Here is a 7848-nt window from a genome sequence, read left to right on the forward strand (position 1 = left end):
GTTTTACACATATTTAATGAACTTTATAGACGATATAAGCCTTTATTTTTGTCACATAAACATTACAGAAAAGTGAAATTCTTTCTTCAAATATCCCAACTTTTTAGGTTGGGGTCAGAGCACAGGGTCAGCCATAATACAGAACCTCTAGAGCAGAGAGGGTTAAGGGCTTTGCTCAAGAGTCCAACAGTGGCAGCTTGGCAGTACTGAGGCTTAAACCCCAATCCCCCAATCAACAACCCAGTGCCTTAACCGCTTGAGCCACCATTGCCCCTTAAATCATCTTCCGAAGGCTTTCTTCTGTTGGCTTGGATTTGTGTGGTGTTTGGGTTGTTACCATGCTGGAATGTGAAATTTTTATTTATCATTAACTGACTAACAGAAATCAGGTTCAGATGCCATCTAAAATATATTTGTATTTAAAGTATCTTGACTACAGTCCCAGCTGAACAGAAGCAACTCCATAGTACGATGCTGCCACCACCATGCTTCCCCATGGCTATGGTGTTTTTGGGATGTCTTGTTTTTGCAGCACATCTTTCAGAAAAACATCTCATCGGAAAAACATCTCTCCATAACATGATTTGCAATGTGGTTTGGCAAAATTTTGGTGGGTTTGGAATCTTTCCACGAGAACAGGCTCCTGTCTTGCCACTTTAGTCTGTAGCCCAGACATGTGAAGAATAAGAGAGATTGTTCTACATATGCAGAAAGTGTCTCCACTTACAACATTGTCTCCATAAAAAAAAAAAAAAAAAAAAAAAATATATATATATATATATATATATATATATATATATGTGTGTGTGTATATATGCATGTATGTATTTGTATATGTATGTATAAGTATAGATATAAATATATATGTATATGTTTAACACACACACATATTCATTCATTTTGTACCTCTTATCTGAACTACCTCGGGTCACGGAGAGCCTGTGCCTATCTCAGGCGTCATCGGGCATCAAGGCAGGATACACCCTGGACGGAGTGCCAACCCATCACAGGGCACACACACACTCTCATTCACTCACACACTCACACAATTTTCCAGAGATGCCAATCAACCTACCATGCATGTCTTTGGACCATGGGAGGAAACCGGAGTACCCGGAGGAAACCCCCGAGGCACGGGGAGAACATGCAAACTCCACACACACAAGGCGGAGGCAGGAATCGAACCCCGACCCGAGAGGTGTGAGGCGAACGTGCTAACCACTAGGCCACTAAGCCATATATATATACGTATAGTACATATTGTATATAATGTGTAGTGCATTGTAAATATATCTAATAGTACACTATGTGTACTGACTGTATACGAGCATATTGCATCTTTTTCACATTTGCACATTTCACCCGTATGTAAACTGTTCTTAAACTGTTCTTAATTTCTGTTTAATTACTGTATGTAAATTGTTCTGCGATTTCTGGAGTTCGCTCTCAAGAATTTCACTCACCAAGGCACATGTGTGGTAGTGATGTGACAATAAAAGTGACTTGACTTGACTTAAAATGTTGCTGTAGCTCTTCTGGCAACCCTTTTGATATGTTTTCTTGGTCTATATGGTTACCATGGTTTTTGCAGATTAATGAAACCAAGAAGGTGTCCAGAAAAATCCTATAAAAACAGTTTCCATTTGTATTTTAACAATTGTGTTTTGTTGTTTTGTTGGCTGTTATAGCACATTAAAAGTGAAAATGCTCTGATTAGATAATGATCAGAAACACCCACAATTTTAGGTCAAGCATGAAGACTTCTTATATCCACAGTATTAAAAAAAAGCAACAATGATTAATACATGCAGAGATTTTTACACTTCGATAATCCTCGGTAAATAAAAATGCATTTGAATATTGAAAAGAATTTGCCTGCATATTTTTTATATCCTTCTCATCTACTTTGACAGCTACTTAAAAAGTAAGCATAGCTCTAGGCTAAGGCTGTATATGAAAATCAATTATTTTTGTCATTCAATGAGTGATAAACACTACAACACTACAATGGCTTGGAGGGAAAGAACAAGAATCTGCAAAACTCTTGGCACGGTGAAAGGATATTTCTGTCATCAGGTTATACTTTAGTATGTGCACTTATATGTTTATGTAATAGTATTAAGCTTACAATAAGACCTCAGGCTATAAGTCTCAAGCATTCATGACAGCAAAGATGAGTACCTGATGGGTAGTTGTTGCTTTTTCTCAGGACTCTGAATATCGTGACCAGCTGTGATGACAGTTCCCAGTCCAAACATTTTGTGTAGTAACAACCTTCACTTAACTCCAGAGTCTCCAGTTCAGACCTGCCAACCTGCCAAGCTCCACATTTTAACTACGGAGTAGTCAGCTACAAGATAGGACTTAGAAATAGGCTTAAAGGTCTTCTGTCCATCATCCCAGACTGAAAAGACTGAAAAGATAAATAGCAAATGTTTTGAATTGATTAGTTAAATCAGTGGTAGCTCAGTGGTTAAGGTGTTCGACTACTGATTGGAAGGTCACTGGTTCGAATCCCAGGTCCACCAAGTTGCCACTGCAGGGCCCCTGAGCAAGGCCCTTAACCTTCAATTGCTCAGGTTTATAAACTGAAATAAGAAAAATGTAAGTCACTTTGGAGGTTAGCACGTTCGCCTCACACCTCCAGGGTTGGGGTTCGATTCCCGCCTCCGCCTTGTGTGTGTGGAGTTTGCATGTTCTCCCCGTGCCTCGGGGGTTTCCTCCGGGTTACTCCGGTTTCCTCCCCCGGTCCAAAGACATGCATGGTAGGTTAATTGGCATCTCTGGAAAATTGTCCCTACTGTGTGATTGCGTGAGTGAATGAGTGTGTGTGTGTGTGCCCTGTGATGGGTTGGCACTCCGTCCAGGGTGTATCCTGCCTTGATGCCCAATGACGCCTGAGATAGGCACAGACTCCCCGTGACCCGAGGTAGTTCGAATAAGTGGCAGAAGATGAATGAATGAATGAATGAATAAGTCACTCTGGATAAGAGTGTCTGCTAAATGCTTTAAATGTAAATGTAAATCTCAATGAACAATATGTCGGACTTGTTTTTGCTGATTTCCAGATTTTTGTAAGTGACCAGCATTGTTCATTTGTAGCATCAACTTTATATCTTAACCAAATATTAACCTTAGCATTTACATTAGAATTAGCATTAGCAGCAGCTTTAAACAAAGCTTTAGTCAGAATTTAGTATCTTGTATCATATTGTTCCTGTTGTGTGTTTGGTAAAAACCTGCTTGAGGGGCTTTTAGTGTCATGGAGAGTTACATAATGACTATGGGGGCTTCTTCCCACCTCCCAAAATCATGACAGACTGTGTTCCTGCCTTACTCCCAGTGTTCCATTGTGACCATGAACATGTGAAGGACTGAATGAATGAATAAATGAATGAATGAATAAATGAATGAACAGGATATTGTTATGTGTTCCTTTGTTCTTCACATCAATTTAGGAGACCAGGCACACTGTAATTTATCTCACAATAACAGTAAATAGTGACAGAACTTTTACAGCACTGGTTCTAAAAGTGTTTTTTTTTATTCTTATGATTATAAATAAATAATTTCATCTTGGGCCTAGTAAGTTCTGATAAAAAAAAAAAACAACCCTATAATAAAAAATTCTAAAGCTGGAATAATTAGCATGCATATTACTTTAATTGTAAGCAGAATATTTCAGTAGTTTTACTCAAATATATTGAGAGAATAAAAATATTAGGTTTGGAAAGCGGACCATATTAGGGTCACCAAAGCGGACCATATTTGATTTTGCACAGTTTCTTTTTTTTTTTACCAGATGCCCTTCATGATGCAACCCTACCATCTTCTATCTCAGCTTGAGACTGGCACTGAGAGTTAACCCCTCAGGTGCTGGGGTGGTTCATTGCCTGGGAATACTGTCCAAAAATCATGTTAGCAATTTGTGAGATTTTACTCACTCACTCACTCACTCACTCACTCACTCACTCACTCATTTTCTACCGCTTATACGAACTACCTCGGGTCACGGGGAGCCTGTGCCTATCTCAGGCGTCATCGGGCATCAAGGCAGGATACACCCTGTACTGCATATGGAATGAACCATTACACATTTTACACCATATGTAGTGCACCACCAAGCCCGTAATGAGCGGTTTAGGATTTAACCTATGGCTTGTGTAGTTATAGTTAACCTCATATGAGCAGCTGTATTAGCTTCCTAGTTACAGATGTGGTTTGTCTTACTGGATCATTAACCAGTAAAGCTGATGTAGGTATCTGGATTTGTTTTTTTGTCTTTGATGTGTCCATGTTGCAGGGTAGGTTGGGTTACCTCAATTTTATTTTCCATTGCTGATTCCCACCCACTGACTCGTTTTGCCCTTACATGACATTTACCAGTGATTGTGGAGTGTAAAGACTGGTATGTGCTCTGAGGAAGTTGACTCACAACGGAATCCAGTCAGTGTAAAAAGGATAATAGCCTCCTCTACATACATGAAATAAGTGTGTAAAATCTGTGTGAACTTTATTAAGGGAAAACCAGTAATCACTGATGTCCCAGGTAATCATAGCTGTACAGTATATATGTAAGTCATATAAACAAACCCGTGTCAAAACCAGAGAAACCAGAACATGTAATTTTTTTTTTATTTTTCAGTGTGAAATGTCACTCTGTAAATCAGCAAATTAACACATTCATTCATTTTGTACCGCTTATCTGAACTACCTCGGGTCACGGGGAGCCTGTGCCTATCTCAGGCGTCATCGGGCATCAAGGCAGGAAACACCCTGGACGGAGTGCCAACCCATCGCAGGGCACACACACACACACTCTCATTCACTCACACACTCACACACTACGGACAATTTTCCAGAGATGCCAATCAACCTACCATGCATGTCTTTGGACTGGGGGAGGAAACCGGAGTACCCGGAGGAAACCCCCGAGGCAAATTAACACAAAGCAAAAAAAAAACAAAAAAAAAAAAAAACAAACAAACAAAAAAAACAATGGTAAATATTTAGGCTTTCCCAAATACATATTATTTTATTCATTTTCCCCTGAGGCCTAAATGGGATTTCCTCCTGTTTTATTGTGTCCATGTTAATTATTGAATGTCTTTATCATGTCCCACCCCACAGTGGTGGTTAATATGAAGCTCATACGAAAGTAAACACCCAGGGATTTAAGAATGTATGTGTTTATATAGTATATCACTGCTTACCTATCATACCTATAGGGGACCCATTTCTGCTCTCTGAGATGCCCCAAGTGTTTGTTCATAAGCAGCTCAAATCTGACTACTAAAATTCTGTAAAAGAATCTAAACAGAGAAAAATATCTCACACTGAAAGCCAACAGAGACCTGACTCATTTTATATCAGACTTGCGGCTAGAAAATCATTCATTTGTTTATACTGATTGAAGATTTCCCATAAGTCAATTTCCATTTCTGGTTAAAAAGGGTTAGCTTGGATATGCAATAGTGTTAAAGGGGGAGTAATGTTTATGGTACTTGGCTTTTGGTTAAAACTCCTTGAACTTATTGGCATCTCATTAACAGCTCTATTTATAAAATGGATCTGACCTTACATGTCATTTGTAAATGTAAATGAATAAAGCTTAATCTAAATTTTAATACTACTGGTGGTTAATCACTCCCATTTGAGGATAATAAACTACATTCTGCTGAGACATATTTTTTCCTTCCTTTGCTTGCACTTTACTCATTATTTGCTTATTTAGACCTCGCCTTGGTTGTGGTCGCTCAAACACGATACAGCTGGTGCTCATTTTCAGTAGGCAAGAATGTTTACAGACTTTATTACACTTCTGAAGTTGTGGACTAAACCTCCCTGCGTTCAAAATCACTGAAGTAATTATTCTAAATTTCTTGTATCCAACTTCTGGAAGTGTTTTATCCAGACTATGACTGTAGGCTCCGGTGCAATTATGAACCGTTTAGCGCCTGTTACTTTGGGTAAAACTTTGTAGCCCTTATGTTCCTGTTCTTAGCTGACAGAAGTGGACCTCACTGTGGTCTTCAACTGTTGGAGCTCATCAACAAGGAATTGTTGTGTGTTACGAGATGCTTTTCTGCTCACCATTGTTGTAAATAGTGGTTTATTTGAGTTACTATAAGTTTTTTCAACTTTCAGCTTCCAATATTATATATAAAAGTACAAGAACAGTGAATCGCGTATCTTAGCTTAATAGGAAGCCGAGGTCAGAGTACGTGGTGGTCCATCATCTGTTTATATATTGGTACATTTTGTGTATTTGTAAATGAATATATTTTTTGTGTATATTTTGTTTTTTTTGTGTAGTTTTGTATTTACCTGTATCTAATGTCTACTAAATTCTCACTCACTCTCTCTCATTTTCTACCGCTTATCCGAACTACCTCGGGTCACGGGGAGCCTGTGCCTATCTCAGGCGTCATCGGGCATCAAGGCAGGATACACCCTGGACGAAGTGCCAACCCATCGCAGGGCACACACACACACTCTCATTCACTCACGCAATCACACACTACGGACAATTTTCCAGAGATGCCAATCAACCTACCATGCATGTCTTTGGACTGGGGGAGGAAACCGGAGTACCTGGAGGAAACCCCGAGGCACGGGGAGAACATGCAAACTCCACACACACGGCGGAGGCGGGAATCGAACCCCCAACCCTGGAGGTGTGAGGCGAACGTGCTAACCACTAAGCCACCTTGCCCTCTCTACTAAATTCTGTCTACTGTATATCCTTTGTATTGTATGGCTATCTTCAACTGCTCATGCAAACCAATTTCCCCAGCGGGGAGTAATAAATCCAGTATCCAGGAAAATCCAGGAAGTATCCATCCATCTTGTCCAAAATGCTGCGGCTTGACTCTTGTGTGGGGTAAAAAAAAGTGAGCATATTACTCCTATTTTATGTTCACTACATTGGTTCCCTGTTTGTTTTAGAGTGGATTTTAAAATTTTGCTCCTTGTTTCTAAATCTCTGAATGGTTTGGATCCCCTTATCTCAGTGAGTTACTGACTGAGTACCAACCTGTTAGATCCCTTCGGTCTTCCAACCAGGATCTATTGTTTACCCCAAAGTCGAGGCTTACTGTAAGTGCAGGGGAGATCGTGCTTTTTGTATTGCTGCCCCCAGGCTCTGGTACGCCTTGCCACTGTCCATTAAACAAGCCTCTTCTCTTAATATTTTTAAGTCCAGGCTAAAGACATTTTTATTTTCAAAAGCATATGGCTGATGGGATATTTGTACGATTTTTCTGTTTGTTTGTTTGTTGTGTGTTTTTCTGTTTTTAATGACCAAATGGAAAGCACATTGGTCGACGGAAGTTGTAATTAATTGTGCCATACTGTATAAATAAATTGTCATTGTCATTGTCATCCATCCACCATTTTGAACCACCATTGCCCCAACAATGTAAGTCATTGTGTGCATTAGCATTTTCTAAATGACAACTAAGCCAAGTTTACATGCAATGTTAGTTAATAAGGCATACACTTATTCATGTGTGAAATGAGCAAATCAGGAAATACAAAACTGTACCCATTTAACATCTCTAATCATGATGCACTGCATCCAGATTTCTTCACGTTGTGTGAGCCTCAGCTCAACAAAACTAACACAATTATTTCTTCAGGATTAATCAGAATTTTCTCCTGGAACATGTTTATATTAGATGCACAATCATGTTTGCCCTGTGAGTCACAAAGTCTATTGATTATTTACATGAATGATGTAAGAGTCTTGGTATTGTATATCAGTGTTTTGTGACTACATAGAAAGTTTTTTCCCAACATCTGTCTCCTCAGTTTGATCTGCATTGATTATAAAGTATGTCAGCCATC

This window comes from Tachysurus vachellii, chromosome 15 (assembly GCF_030014155.1).
Source record: "Tachysurus vachellii isolate PV-2020 chromosome 15, HZAU_Pvac_v1, whole genome shotgun sequence".
NCBI lineage: Eukaryota > Metazoa > Chordata > Actinopteri > Siluriformes > Bagridae > Tachysurus > Tachysurus vachellii.